Source organism: Columba livia, chromosome 1 (assembly GCF_036013475.1).
Source record: "Columba livia isolate bColLiv1 breed racing homer chromosome 1, bColLiv1.pat.W.v2, whole genome shotgun sequence".
NCBI classification, from domain to species: Eukaryota; Metazoa; Chordata; class Aves; order Columbiformes; family Columbidae; genus Columba; species Columba livia.
The window spans coordinates 203,841,445-203,857,505 of NC_088602.1; the positions used below are offsets into that span (position 1 = coordinate 203,841,445).

At 41.8% G+C, this 16,061-nt stretch overlaps 1 protein-coding gene across 4 annotated transcripts in view; it reads left to right on the forward strand.

Moving 5' to 3' along the window:
* The window catches only part of FAM107B (family with sequence similarity 107 member B), a 135,051-nt gene that overhangs the window by 91,439 nt on the left and 27,551 nt on the right, over window positions 1-16,061 (forward strand). The window contains exon 2 of one of the 4 annotated variants that reach the window (XM_065049242.1): window positions 6,970-7,044. The exons of the other annotated variants lie outside the window; for them this stretch is intronic. The gene's annotated coding sequence lies outside the window, so the exon portion shown is untranslated. The remainder of the gene's footprint in view (window positions 1-6,969; window positions 7,045-16,061) is intronic. 4 annotated transcript variants of the gene reach the window in all.

A 16,061-nucleotide genomic window follows, 5' to 3' on the forward strand; every position in this document is an offset into this window, starting at 1 on the left:
AGTGAAAAATGGAGGTGTGGGATGATTTCGATGCCTGTGTGTCCTTCGCACTTGATGTCAAACATTGAAAACCACAGACTGCAAGCTTTGAATACGCAGAAGTTGCCCCTGGCTGTGCAAGAACATATTTAGATGTGCGGACCACAAAGAATCTTTTTGGTCTTTCCAAGATGAGCTACCTTGGTTAAAAACAAGTTTAAAAGTTGAAGCTTGCTACGATTTCTTTCTCGAATCTAACAGATGCTAGGATAAAGGCAATTAGTCATAAGAAGGAAGTCTTAAAACTGGTTTTTAATTAGTTTTCAAAGGTGGGGGTTATGTTGATCGTTTAAAACTTTGGATTTCTCACCACCACTGGAGTAAATGCAATCTAGCATGAGGTCTGGCAAGATACATTCTGGTCTGTAAAAGGCCTTGTGCAAGTCAAACCAGATGTGCTTTGGGATCGTATTTAGCATCTGTGGCTGGTGATGGAGCAGTTGATGAGAGGAGATGACTTGTTCTCACCAGCACGGGCTGGTTGTAGGTTCAGCTGATATGGACTCATTATTTATGCATGTTTTGGCGAGTCTGTCAACGCTGACTTGGAGAATGTAGGTCAGCTGCGCCAGTGAGGCTCTGGTTTCTGAAAGAAGATTGCCAGTCCTATCCCAGCGCCTCTTCTCAGTGCCCATTGGGCTTTTGGAGTGCCTGGTGTGCTTCATTAGCAGTCTGCTTCCTGGCTGCCTTTGACATCAGTCATCTGATAGTCATTTGCCCAAGGGCATCTCTGAGGGAAGCATTTTCCTTGGGTCTGTTCTTCCTGGTGTCAACTCTGATGGGCAAGAAAGGGACGTACTTCTGCACAGTCTCTGGTTGCAGTCCCTGTGACCCTCTCACCTGACTTTTTGGGTTGCTGGAGGAAAACACGTGCTGCTTGTCATGTTTGCTTCGTATATGCCAGCTGCTCAAAGGAGGTGGTTGTCCTGCTCTGCTCTGTGCTGGTACGGCCTCACCTGCAGCACTGTGTGCAGTTGTGGGAGCCACAGGATAAAAAAAGATAGAAAGCTGCTAGAGAGTGTCCAGAAGAGGACTGCGAATTTGGTGAAGAGTTTAGAGGGGAAGCCATATGAGGAGCAGCTGAAGTCACTTGGTTTGTTCAGCCTGGAGAAGAGAAGACTGAGGGGAGACCTCATGGTGGCTCCAGTTTCATCACAAGGAAGGAGGAGGGGCAGCCGCTGAGCTCTTCACTTTTAGTGACCAACGACAGAACCCGAGGGAATGTCAGGAAGATGTGCTGGGGAGGTTCAGGTTGGACATTAGGAAAAGGTTCTTCACCCAGAGGGTGCTGGACACTGGAACAGGCTCCCCAGGGAGGTGTCACAGCCCCAAGCCTGACAGTGTTCAAGAAGAGACTGGACAACACCCTCAGACACATGGTGTGAACTGTGGGCTTGTCCTGTGCAGGGACAGGAGTTGGACTGGATGATCCTTGTGGGTCCTTTCCAACTCAGGACATTCTATGATATAAAGGAAATAGATATCAAGTACGTTACATCCTTCCAAAGCTGTGACAATTTCCATACCACCTTTACTATTACTCTGAATATTTGATATCAACAAAATTACAGTAGATTAAATAACATTTTCGATTCAAACCAGATGTGATAGTTGTAATTGTTGCCAGGCAGTATCTGAAGATATTTCTATCTAAACACAAAACCTAACCCATGAGAGAGGGAATAAGTGACTGCTGATGAGATTACAAAGCACATTATTGACAAACAACATTTTCTATCATGGAGACTGGGGAAGGAGGAAAGCAATTTATGCAAAAGGCATCAAAAGCAGCTTTGGTGTACATATTAATTATGGATGAAAATTTTTAGTTTAAATAATGGGATTTATTATCTGAATTGGGCTTTTATAGTTAAGGTATGTGGAATAGATTGAATTTGGGATAAATATTCCAGACGTAAGTGTTGGAAGCATTTAAATCAGCAGAAGGAAGAGGAAGGGAGAGAAGTAGGAACGAATTGGCCTCTTTTTGTCTGTAAGGCCCTGAGACTGGGATTTGTGTATCCAACTGAGGTTTTTCCTTTGAAGTGTTTTGAAGGGTAGTTAATAATACACATGCCTTCTTCTCTGAGAAGTCAGGTAGCACTGACTAATTAACCAGGGTTATAAAATGAAAACACGATTTAACTTGCTTTGCAAATTAAAACAATGAAATATTTCAGCACCTGTAGCACCAGTTTTCTGTTACATTGTTTCATAATCAATGGGCTTTCACTGAAGATAAATGTTCTTCTGGTTTTACATGGTCCATACTTTATCTTTGTCCTTCAATTCTGTATATGGCTGTTTCCTATGATGACATTTTTGTGAAGGACTTGTGCATATTTCTGCTATATCTCACATACGTCCCTCCGTGCAGGCTTTGGATGGGGGAATGAAGCCACTTAATGTCTTGGTAAAGGGTTTTTTTCTGTCCTTAGGAATAAGTCAGTCTTTATTTTAGAAAACGTTTACACAGTGATGGCACCTATTAAACATAAAATGCCTCTATGATATCCATTGAAAAGTATATCCATGAATAAAGAATGAGCCATGTGAATCAATACTATTACTTTTCATTCTCTGTTTTCTTAGGCTTGCCTGTTGCTGCTATTCTCTTTATTAGCTTTCCATGGTGGTGGTGTTTTCTTTTCAAAAGAGGCAACACAGCCCTCTTATTCCCTATTGCTTTGTTTTTATCTGTAGCACACACTGTAATGCGAGAGGGAAGCTGGGACATGCAGGTAGTTTGTCTTTAAAATAGTCTTATTTTAATTTTTTTATTCCCCCTCCTTGCTACTGTTTGGGTCTTTTGCCATATCAACTCTGCCCTTTTATCTCTTGTTTCATTTTATGGTATGTTGTGCATAGTCTATGAACACAAATTGATGGCCTCTGAATCGGAAGCTAATACAGCATATTCCTGATTAGATAAGGTCCCTTGTCCCTCACATAGATTTTAAATCATCCAGGGCACTTTAAGTATAGTTTGAACAGTAAAACTTGTTCTGTGTTAAATTCCGGGAGATTTTCGTAACAGCAGTTTTCATCAGGGTTATTAATTCAGGGTTGTTAACTTTCAGATGTTCACTAAGGCCACGTCTTCTTCACTTCTCATCAGTGTTCTTTTACTGGTTTAATAAACCAGCATCATTACATCTTTGTCATGTCTGCACTTGTCTTTTCTGTGCAGAGGGTAGTTGCAATTTACTGTCTTAATTTCAAAATTTCCAAATGTTATGTTAAGTACAGTGGCTGGTGTTCATAGCAGCTGATAAACCTTCCCCAGAGGAAGGCTGGTTTGGTAACAGCGAAGGAACAAGGATAATAATGAGGGTCACGGTTTGGAGAAATGGATGGGTGTTAATGCAAAGCAAAGACTAACTGAGTGTATAATGGGCAGGTAGTGAGGGTAACCCTCCAGCTCTGACTTCTGTTCACACCAATATTGTTCCCTTATTCTTTTTGTTATCACACAACTAGATTCTAATGTGATGCAGGTTTTTATCTTCCTTGTTAGCGTGGAGATGGTCCCAGCTCCTGGTAGTAATGAGCCCATGGACTGTACAAAGTGGGGGAGGCTGCAATTCATTGCTGTGCCCGGCCCCGTTTAGTGAAGCTTTGTGACGATGACAGAGCCTGTTAGGTTTTAAATGCGTTTTCTTTCCAGAAGCATGACAGGGTTTTCACGCAGCTCGCTGCTGTGTTTAAGGTTCCATCACCATTTCCATTATAAAATCCTGGTTTCCAGTCATGGTGCTGTGCAGCAGCCCTGTGACAAAGTACTTAGCAGAAAAAGGTTTTGTGGGAATTATGAAATGAAAAAAATAAATCAGCTTCTTTCATGTTCAGTAAAAATATTGGAAGGGAAAAAAGCCCACATGTGCGTGATTAAAACAAACTTATATGGAGTTTAAGAAGCCTGTCCCTTCTCACTGTGGGAATGTGGAGAAGCTTAAAGGTGGAGCAGGAGAGCACTTTTCAGTAGGTGAGGACTGTGAAGTTCTTGGCATTGACCCAAAGGAGTAAACACGGATGTTATCACGGCCCCTGCAGCGAGCAGGGGTATGAACGACTGTAATGTCATTCTGCTAGAATTAATTGTTCCAATAGCCCAGGTGCCGTGCCAGCCACAAGCTGTGGAACTGCTTCCCTGTATCGTCGTTTCTATTAAATATGTTTGCTGATAAACAACTCAGGCTCCCTTTATTAGTCTTGGAGAGGTGCGTTCTGGTTGGTAATTGTCTCTAGCTTGGAAGGGAAACTCTTGGGTCTCTGCTGGTGGCATATTTGTGACTTGTAATAGACTCTTTTCTGACCTTTGACCATGTGCTTCACAAAAATAGAAAAGGAAATTACTGGAACATCTGACCTTTTTAGGGGGTCACACTTTCATTTTTACTTTCTTGACTGAAGTTTCATTAATTCTAAGTTAATCTGAGTTGCAGTGATGTTTTGACCAGGGTGAAGCACTGTCTTGCCTTTTTCTTTTCCCAGTTTTTAAAAGTTTCATTTCCTCGATCTGTGAAGTTGTAATTCTAGGTGGTGCATAAGGTTCCTTGCTCATACACGCAGATCTAAACTCATAACAACTGGAGACAGTTTGTGGTGTTCTGTTGGCGGAAAAGGAAACCTTGAGTTAATCAACTCGTGGTAAATGAAATCTTAATGGTTGTATCAACAGACTTCTAGTACTGGCCTTGCGGACTGTCATAGCAATTCAGCAGCCTGCGGTAATATTCACTTCCAAACTGAAAGTCCATTGAAAAAGCAGGGCTGTCTTTGCATGACTTCAGTTTTTAAATCATCTGTATTAATTTCTACTTTTCTATTTTTAATGTAAATTAAATGAACAGTAGATTTAGAGCTAATAAAGCAAATTGCATGTCAGATTTTTTAGAGTGAGAGGGGATCTTCTGGCATTAATGCTGAACAGGCTTATGTTTTCTTCAGCTTACAGCTTTAGTCTGCCAATCAGACTTTGATTTTTCACATATTTTCTTAATAGTTTGTACATTTGGTGATTGCTTTTTGCAAGAATCACTGTAAAAAAACAATCAAATAGAGGTGATTCACCAAGATCTGTTCTGATTATTAAGAAAGGCTGTATCTATGTGTGACTATATGCATATGTACATATTTATCTGTATGTTTCTGTGTTTGCTTTAAAACAGCAGGCTTCAGGCTTTAGCCACATGCAGCATGTAATCACATTGGTTTTTCTTGGCCACGTTTATGGAATATTTATGATCCTTTTAAGTCCACATGTGGATTTAAAAGGCAAATTAATAGAAGCAAGCAAGAGACACTTGGGATTATAAGGAAGTTCCATATTCTTTGCCAGAGTTAGGGGTTGTCTTTTACCAATGATGGAAAATTCAAGAGTCCTCTGTTAAAGTTTAAATAGACAGGACTTGAAATTACTGAGCATCTAGAAATGTAGTAGATGGTGAAATGCAGAAAGGCTCAACTGAGACTTGCATGATCCCCCTTGAGTTTCCAGTTCTCTCTAATTTCTCATAACACCTTGGGCAAGCACCTTGATTTGTGTGTTATGGGGTGATTTCGTTTTCTTTCTCCCAATCTTATGCAATAAGGAGGTTTGATCTCAGCTCTGCAGAGTGCTATGAAGGTAGATTGCACAGCGTTCAGACCAATGCAGGCTTCCACTCCTAACTTTAGCCCTGGACCACTGTGATAACCAGTCAGGTGGGGAGAAATGTCTCCAGAAGTTGACAAGATTTATGCACTTAAGAGCATATGAGGAGGTGACTGAGTTCAGGGAAGCTGTGGTGTTTTCTCTCTTTCTTTCCTACTGTCAAGGTCTTTCTGTGTTCTGGGTGTTTCTTTCCCAGCAGTCAGGGAGTCGCTGCTCTTCAGTTGTTGCCTCTCTTTCTGCAGTTTGTTCCTGCAAGTCGCTTGAAAGACTGTTCTAAAAACAAAGCACATCTTCTGTATATACATTTCCATAGTGCTACCAACTATAATGACAAGTATTACAAGTTCCACTTTTGAGCCTGTGTTGTACGTGTGTCAAGGGGAACCATCCTGCAAGTGGACTACCTGTGGAGTGATGCTCCTCAGTGTGCAGCGCAAAGCCATTCAAAAAAGCTCTTAAAACTGGAAAAAACACCAGTGCCTAATGAGAAACCTTGTGCTGACTGAAGCGTATATTTGGTCTGAATTTATTTAAATAACTGTGAGAACATGTGCTGCCAAAGCCACTTTTTTCAAGACCTAATTGCTTTTAAGTCTTGGGAAAAAAAATCATCTTGTGCATGCATGTCTGCAGTTGTAAACATCTTTAAGACAAATGTAGATTAATGAAGTGTCTTGAGAGTGCTTGCCTATACATGCACTTAACCTAAATGGATGATGAGCTGAATATATGAATGCTTCATTACAGAGAGACAGAGGCAAGTCTAAAGTTTTTAATTTGGATTAAGAAAGCTGGGACTGACTTTCATACGTGTCCAAATGGTGCTTGTGTGTCTCCTTGCTAGGAGTCTGCCGTGCATTTGCAGTCTGAGCTCATTGCTCTCCAACGGGAGCAGATGGGGATTCTTGAACTTGGCCCAAATTCCTAGAAAGTCACTGCGCTGACGTTTTGTAAAGGTGTGAGAGCGGGTGGGAATTTGGATGGCAGAGGGTGTTGTGGCAGAGAAAGCGACGAGGAACAAGCAGCAACACTTTGGTCAATGCTGCCGCGATGACTGTGAATATAAAATGTTTCACTGTGGTGGAATAAATCCTCCTCTCCCTTGCCATCTAGGTGCCATAACAAATGGATCTTCTTTGCTTGATTTTTTTTTCTTTTTTTTTTTTTTTTTAAAAACACCCCCCCCAATATACTTAGCTCATAATTGCAATTCTTTATAGCACTTTAAAATTGCAGCGTCCCAATACTTGAATCTTTCCCTCCTCCCTCCCCAGTTTGGATTTGTATAGGACTTTTGGCTGCCTTGCAGATACATTGACAAGGGTTATGAAGATGGCTGAGGGCCACATGTGAGTATTATTATCTCCTATTCCTCTCCCCCTGCACATTCCTGCCTGTTGCCCTGTGGTCTCAGCGTTGCTGCTCCACTCTGGCAAAATCTGGAGGGAGCTCTCAAATCCCAAGTGATTTTTAACAAGAAAGTGACTTTGGCTCTCCTACCTCTACTTATTTAATGGAATGAGCAGAGATGAGTGCATGTATATTATTGTAAATGAAATAGGGGGGGAAAAAATCAGAGTTGTTATATTTAGTAATAGTAATTTTAAAATTTCCCACATGGAAATGTGATTCTGCCCTTTTTAACAGGCTATTCTCACTTGCATGACAGACTGGTAATCCTGTTTATCCATGGATTTACTGATTGAGTTCTTTTTGCTTTAGGGTTGGAGATTTTGTGAGCAATTTTACAAGCTGGTTAACTCTAAATTAAAACAAAGCGTTTAAGAGAACAGCGTGTGCTTCTGATGGAGTAACTTCTAAACACAAAATTCTCTCACTTCTTTCAAAACAATAAATATTCATACCAGGAAAGGTCTGGTAGCTTTCCTTTAAAATATGTGGCTCCTGCCTCAGTGCCAGCAAGATTTTGTGTTAGATTGAAATCGCCATATTGTATCAGACTACAGTTGTCTGTTTATTAGATGCCTACTGATGTGATGAGCTTTACAAAGGAAAGCTGAGCACATCTTTTGTTCTAGGTAGCATTAGTTTAATATGTGGAAAACCCATTGTGTGTGTAAAATCATACACCAGTTTGAACCACTGCTTTGGAAATTATTTTTGGTTGGTTAAGTTTAATTTTTTACCTTTTTTTTTAATTATGTTTCAATTTATCATTTGAATACTCCAGCAAAAAATCAGATGTTAATTTATATGTTTTAAGTCTCTTGGACCAGATGAAGCTGTGTAACAGAAAACCGAAGCAGGAAAGGCAGTTATTGCTGGCAAGTGATTGGATGTGTGCTGTTTTTCAGTATCTAGACTGGTAAGAAAGCTGGCAGATGTGTAGGCTGCAAACCTGGTATCTGTATAATGCAGACTGTTGGAGTTATTATCTGTGATACCATCTCTGATTAGCATGGACTAGTCTTGTGTGCACCTCTACAGTATATGAGCCATTTGCTGCTCTCCTGAATGCGCAGGTTTGTGTCAGCTTTTACTGAGACTCCTTCACTCTTTGTCTTCCTTTACGATAAAATAGACACCACCGAAAATGGCTCATGTACAACCACCCTGCACACACTGAGCCGTGTCCTCAAAAAATTGTGTGACAGCTTCCAGGCTTCTCTGGCATTGGTGCAGCGCTGTGGTCCCCGCTTCTGCATGCCATATAAACCATATAAACCACGTGCAGCTTTTACCAGGCACCCGTTCAGCCCAAAGGCACTTTGGTCCCCTACAGAACGTGTTGCTGTTTGGTGCTGCTGTGTCAGCGGAGCGGTTTAGCCATACGAGTGAAAGACACGCAAAGAAAAAGTGAAGGAATAAGTTCTCCTTTCAAGCTAAATGCTCAAGCAGCTGCTTTGGAGCAGCACGCCTGCCAGTTCCTATAAAACTAGTTATCTGGATGTAATGGATAATCATATCCCTTGCTCTGGAATCTCCATTCTTGTAAAGAGCAGACCTCAGCAGACATTTCTCATGCCTTTTACACCAGTTTTCAGTCCTGCCACATGTGTTTGTAGTGTGGTTTTCTTTTAAACCGTATGATACAGTTCCTATAGTGAGCCTTAATTTAATTCTTGTCTGACAAAGGTCCTCTTGTCTGTTTTACAAAAGCATGTGCTGACATCCACTCAGTTCTTTTCATCAAGTATTTGGCAGCATAATTATGTATGAAGAGTCATTCAGACCATACTGACTTAGACCTACTGAAAGATCTGGCCCAGGGTCTGTATTTCTGTCTGGGTTTTGATTTACTCAGTATTTGGAAGATACACGCAAATGTTGGGGAGGGGAGAGGGAATAACCATCAGGATTCAAAATTGCACTTGTTTCTTTATTTCACTCTTTACTGTCAGGGTTTTATTTAGCTTGCTATATGAAAATATAAATGGTAATCTGCACTTGCTGATATGCAGATTGTACAAAGGATTTAAAAGGGTGTGAAAACATTTCATTTGCTCAGTGAATCTTCAGGTTTTTGGAAACTGCAAGGTTAATGGTTCACTACTGAAAGCTTTATAATTGCTGTCCCTCTTGGACGGGCTCTGCCTCAAGGGATGGCTCAAATAAAGGAGCCCCTTGGATCCTGCCCATCTTGTTACTTCAACAACAAGTCAGGACCTAGTAAGAGATCGCCTGGTATTGCTTTTAGCCTCTTGTTGAATACAGGTTTCAGTAGCAGCTGGTGAGCTGTTCGACTTCCCTAAGTCCCCAGGACAGCTGGCCACGGGTGTTTTGTCCAGGATTCAGGTATTGTATGAGGAATTCCTGCACCCCCACTCCTGCATTCACTGTATGGAATTCAGCTTATACAGGTTTCTATACAAATGTCATTGTGTTTCTCCCTTTTCTTGAGATCATTTTGCAGTAGGTGTTAACTGCCCATCTCTCTTGTTACCTTGTGAGCTGTCTTTGGCACAGAAAAACCCTGAGAGTTTAGCTGATCAGTGACCTGTTTTATTGTTGTCTGAGCTTTGCACATCTGCTACACTAGCCTTTTTTCTCTCCATTGACACATAAACAGATCCAGGTGGATGTATTTACGAAGTGGGTGTAACATCTGAGTAGCTGGTTTAGAGCTGAGCCTGAATCACTGAATTTTTGGTGCTTCCTGTCCAGCTTTGCTCTGGTCGCAGTTTGTATTTCACAGCAGCGCTGGGAATTGAAACTGGGGCTGCCCTCTGACTTCTGAGCTGGTAAGCACACTCTTCATGGGATACAGCCACCTCTGGAGACACAGAAGCTGTAGGTACAGAAGAGCTCAGCATTATCCCAGCTTCTATATCCTTTTTTTCCTCCCTGCCTGGACTTTTCAAGGGACAAGTGACTGATGCACCAACTGAACAAACCTGAGGGACAGGGATGTGAAATTAAAGGCAAGGCTTCTGCAGCCAAAATGAAGAAACGTCGCCATTTCCCACTTCCATCAGCTGGGGCAGAGCTGGCTCTTGCAGCAACTGGTTGCTCCTTGTCGATGTGGAGCAGTTGTTTTTATTGCAGCTGCCAACTTGAGACTGGTCGGGTCTTTGGGAGGGTGTGAGGGTGCAGGACACCTCCTGCTGCACTGGGACAACTGTGCTTGTTACCTCAGAAAATAAGGGCAAGTGTGTTGGAGAAGAGCAGGAGAAGCCCTGTGAGCAGGCAGCTGTGGGAATTCGAGCCCTGGAATGGAAAGCTGCCAGCGCGGCTCCTGGACCACAATGGGTACAACAGCTCTAATCCAGGTCACGGGGAGACTCACGCGTTTGTCACTGAAGAGGAACCCTGCCTGTCACTTGTACAGAAAAGAACAGCCGCCACAGACTCTCCTTGTTCAGCACTTTAGCCTTTTCTTAGTGATTATGTGATTTGCTGAGGACTTCTAATCCCGAGGACCAAATTGTTCAGTTTCAGTTTTAAAGTCACGTTTTATGGTTTTGAAGACGATGCTTTGCAGGTCTCCATCTCACTAATGCCCTTATTCAGAGTGATGATCTAAGCAAAAGGATTAATAATAGAATTTAACATTGCTGCTTTTGATTTGGGAATTTCATGAAGACTGGTGTCAAATTAAAATACTTAGTGTTTTGTGTGTCGCTCTTTGTAGTCTCAACTCTTTTTGTGACAAGTGACATTAATTTCTGTACCATTCTGGAAGAAAGAAATCAAATCTCTATTTCTAATTGCTGCTGGTTAGGAATGTGATATGTGTGTAATGCAGGATAGATTGATTAGAGTCATTATGACGTGAAATGAAAATGTCAGACCACAAAAATAAGCAATAGAGTTGTTGCATTTTTTATTACACTTTTGCCTTGGGTTTTGCATAATTGAAAAAGTATCATACACACAAAAAATAACCTTGCCATGAAAAACAATATCAGAGAAGAAAAAAGCCCTCTGAATTAGTGGTATAAACTGAGTCCCAGGAGACTGAGTATGATTTATCTGAAAAATAGCATGCAAAGAAATATGGGGGGGGGGGAGTGTGGAATAGAAGAAACATGTATTCTGGTGTAGAATCACAAGGAGACTGGGCTGCATCTTTTTACAAACACGAGATTCTTTTCAGGCCTGTGGCAGAAGCAGTGGAAACATTTCCAAACAGATCCTAGTGATGCCATGCCTGGAAAATGGGGAAGGAAATAAATGTTCTTATTAGTGTGTTATTTTCTTTAAATAAGCTTCAGAGCTTTCTTATAAGAATAGATGCCTTGCTTTAATAATTTAAAACTTTTGCAAGACTAGGATCTGATGTCCAGACCCTTCTCTCTTTGCCTTACTGCGGAAGCACCATCAGTAGCACTGTTAGTCCTGAATCCTTCTGTGCTGGTGAGAATCCAAGTACTATTTTTGCAAAATGGCACATTCAATGCTTTCCCTGCCAGCCTCCCCTTTCCTTCCTCCACAGACTCCATCTCTGGATTTGTGCCCCAGGGGGTTTTGGAGCCGGGGGAGCTGGGATGTGTCCTCTCCATGGGATGCTCCTCTGAGCCTGGGACTTTCTGGTGGGAAAACAGAGCGGAGGAGAAGTACAGGGTCCTGTGCTGTTCCAAGTGACTTTATCACAAACTTGTAAAAGCTGGGGGATGGAAAACACACTTGGGCAGAGCAAGGCTGGAGGGAATCGTGCTCTCTGGGAACAGTGGCCTCTTTGGTACAGCAGTGGGAGGGTAGAGCTGCTGCCCCTCAGTGCCTGTCATGGGGAGAATGGCCTCGATGAGAGCCTTGCACATTTTCTCATTACCTCTATGGTCTCCACCAGATGTGCTAAAAATATCTCCTGCAATGGAGATCTGTTGAACAGATTTTTTATTTCTTCTCTGTTTGACTCTTGCTCTAAAATAAAATCATTAATCCCACCTGTTTATGTCTTCTGCTGTCTGTGCATTAGCAAAGACTCGGCTCTGATTCACATAGGAAAGAGCCAGTCAGTTTGATGTCTATATATTTATTAGCATTAAAGGCCAAGATGTGGAGCTTAAAACAAGATGAACAACTGGGTTTAAACCACATCTTGTTTTGGACTGAGATCAAGAATAAAACATTTTGATGCAAAACCCTCCAAGGAAGGAGGAGGTGGCAGGGGCAGGTAGGTGAGCTACAGCTCGCCCTGGGGCAGGGTCGGGCTGAACGGCCTCTTGGAAGTTCCTTCCAGCCCAGTTTTCTGTAAAAATGAGATTACAATGGTTGTTAGCTGTGCAAATTGCTGGAGATAAATTGCTTTCATCAGGTTGTGAGTGTTTTATGGCTGTTTTCATGGCTTTAGTCAATGCAGTCTTGCAGGAGAAGCGTTAGAGGTGCATTCATGCAGGTCTCCAGCAGCACCGTGTTGCATACCAAGGTTAACCAAGGCCGTTGCCCTTGCCAGCACTTCTGCATATGCAGCCCCATGGAGAACTGTAATATTAATAATTGTACATGTTCCTTGAGTGAGTCAGATAAGCTGAGGAAGATTAATTGATTTCAGTAGACTGGCCCCAGCTTGTGCCAGCTGAGAGTCTAACCTGATGGTATTTATAGTATCATTTCATCTGTTTGTGTAATCTCAATATAAAAATTTGTAATGTCTCAAATGCACGGGGCTGAGTCTCCAAGTATACATGTAATTTCTGAGCTCCTCGATTCTTGATACACAACTTGACCTGCATATAAAGTGGCCTTGATTTAAGACTGCATATACTTAGGTATTAAAAACCAACCAAACAAAAAAACCCACACAGACAAACAACAACAAACAAACAACCCCCCTGCAAACTCCGTGATCCCTCCCCACCCCCTAAAAACCTTTGGGGAAAAAAAAAGAAGAAACAGCAACAACCACCACCCCAAATCCAGACTGTAAGAATATTGGTTTGAGCAGCTGGAAACAGAGTATTCTAAAACACCGTCTTCAACTCTTCTACCTATTTAATACTGGGAACTATCTCTTCCAATATATTTTTAAACAAGTGCTCTGGGAACACTAGTGAAAATGTTTCAAGTATTTCCTTACAGACCTGTTTTCCTAGAATTTATTCTGAAACTCATCTTCATTGAAAAACATCTCTGGGACGGATTTATCCCTGGAGTAATTTTTCTTGATTTTTAATAACATTGCAGGAAGCGTGAATTTCACTTGTGTATTAATTTATAACCCAGGAAACATGTACAGCTACAGTACATCTTTGCCCAGGGTATGGTACACAAGGGGAAAACATGCATGATTCTATCAGTACTTTGTTAATTTAATTATAACAACAGATGCAGCATTTAATCTATTTGACTTTTGTTATTGAGTTACTAAATCTTACTCAAAGAATATTTTGATTTTCTCCAGCTACAGCACTGAGTGAAAAGCCTCACAGCTTCTTGAAATGTTAAGCAGCTTTGCCACTTCCTCTCTCTCTGCATCAATAATCTAATATTTTTGCTGATAGCACTTTGTTTTGCAACTGGGAGATGTAAATCCGTCTGCCTTTCTGCTTGTGCCAACACCTATTTCCTCCTGTGTTCGCAGGAAGAAAAAGGCCACAAAAGAGACCATCTTCCTCTTTTCTTCTTCTTCTTTTTTTTTCTCCTCTTTCCCCCCTTCCCTTTTTAGGCCAGAATATGCTCTGAGTTAATTTAAATACAGAGCTCTCTTGGAGCCGCGGTTTAGGCACATTTATGTTCAGTGGCATTTGGTATGTGTTTAAGAAAGCACTTCCATTAAAGGCATTTCTCAAATTGGAAACCAGAGTAGTAAACTAGTAAGTGCTACTTGTGTTTGGTGGCCTGGAAATAACAGAAGTTTTTCCACTGGTATTTCCAGTGGTGCAGTTTATATTGCCTTCAAACAGAAATCGGTGCCTCTTGCTCAAGCAGGACGCGCAGAAATGAGATGTTTCCAGCTGTGCAAGCTGAGAATGGTGGTGGTACGTGGCCACATCTGTGGCCAGGGAGAGCAGGAATTCTGCTCGTGGGCTTCGGTTGATCACCTTCAAAAACATGTTTATCCCATCCCAAAATAACTGTGATCATGGAGTCACAGAAGGGTTTGGGTTGGAAGAAACCAGCCCCGGTGCTGTGGGCAGGGATGTCTTTCACTAGACCAGGTTGCTCAAAGCCCCATCCAGCCTGACTTGGAACACTTCTAATGATAAGGCAGACACAACTTCTCTGAGCAGCCCATGCCAGTGTTGCAGTGCTTCAATTGTAAAACATTTCTTCCTTACATCCAATCTAAACCTACCCTCTTTCAGTTCAAAACCATTGACGCTTGTCATGCTGTTACTAGAGACCCTGGTAAAAAGTCTTTGTCCATCCTTTAAGTATTGAAAGGTCTCCCCGGAACTTTCTCTTCTCCAGACTGAACAACCCCAACTCTCTCAGCCTGTCCTCATAGGAGATGTCTTCAATCCCTCTGATCATTTTTGTGGTCCTCCTCTGGACCTGCTCTAACAAGTCATTTCCTGAAGGTGCTGTTCTCTTTTTCTCTGCAGAAGAAGTCAAGATTGGCTTAGACCAACCCAAAGGACCAGTTTAGCTTGGGTACATGGCTTTTAGATGTTACTATTTGATGAAGTGGACTTGTCCTACTTAGTGACTGTTTGTGTTGCACTCCTGCCTTGTTCCCAGTGCTAAATGACCACTTCCAAGCCAGGAGCTGAGTCTTTCTGGCTAAGTTTGGGTGCTTGTGAGGAAGGGGGGAGGGATGTGCATCCTCTGAGCAGTCGGTACTGGGGATCCACTGGGCTCTGTAGTGAGTTGAACGCTGGTAGTGTTGCACTGGCCTCTGGCATTCTGCATACAGGAGTAAGAACAGTTTTTACTATACAGCATTTACTACGTAGTAAGTTCATGTGGTGATGGATAAGAAGTTCTGGCTCATTGGATTTCAGATGAAGATGACTCAGATGTATTAGACTTAGTGACCCTGCTCTCTGTTCTTTTGAACAGTTTGGTTTCCAGGTATGAAAGCCCTTTCCTGTCTCCAATTTTCCCAATTATTTGGACTTTCCCCAGTTGCACAGTGGTTTAGTCACCTTCCTGCATGGGGAGGAAGGGGATTTTTTCAACTGTATGTAGCAGGTAGAAGGAATTCTTCTTCAGTTTCCCTCACACCGTAGGTCACAGGAGCACATTGCTCTGGATCTTTAGGCGACTGCTTTAGACCGGTGGCGTTAATGGCACTTGCAGTCATTTTGTTATCTAGATAATTAATCCACAAGGTATTGCACACAATGCAGTGAATAATACAGGAAATGATTAAATTGAGTATTTGCCATGGTTTTACATGATATAGTACGTGAAGGGAAGTAACTGGCATACTGGAGATACTACACAAAGCAGTCGCACGTTTGATTTGTTCAGTATTACTGCAGTTTATGAAATTTAGGCTGGTAACGGTTTTGATTTTTGAAAGGACCTTTCCCACTGCTATTAAAAAGCAATTTGGGAGTTTAGGCTCCCTGGACTTCTCATAACCCCAGTGCGGGAAGGCAAGTGTCTCTGGGAGCTGCTTGAGAGAGATGATGTTTGACATTAAGTGTTCAGCCTAGCTGCTTTGATTTGTCCCCAAATAACCACGCTAATGCTATAAGAAGCTTGCTTTCCTATTTTAGCTACAGAAGTCAAAGGCCTAAAGGTAGGTGACATGAATGCTTCTATAAATATGTATGTTTTAATCAAACTATTGTTTATAATTAGATAAAAATCATAATGGTATAAACAAGGGCTGGAGTGGGATATGTAAGAAGTCTTAAGCGACACAGAGAAAAGTGGTTGATGTCTTCAGCTTTTAGCTGAGGTCTGGAGTGAGATTAATAGAAGGTGTTTACAGCTGAACTACATGGATTCGTCTGATGTAAAGAAGGGGAGAAGGAGATGTGAGAATTGGGATGAAAGTCTTGTTGGCTCG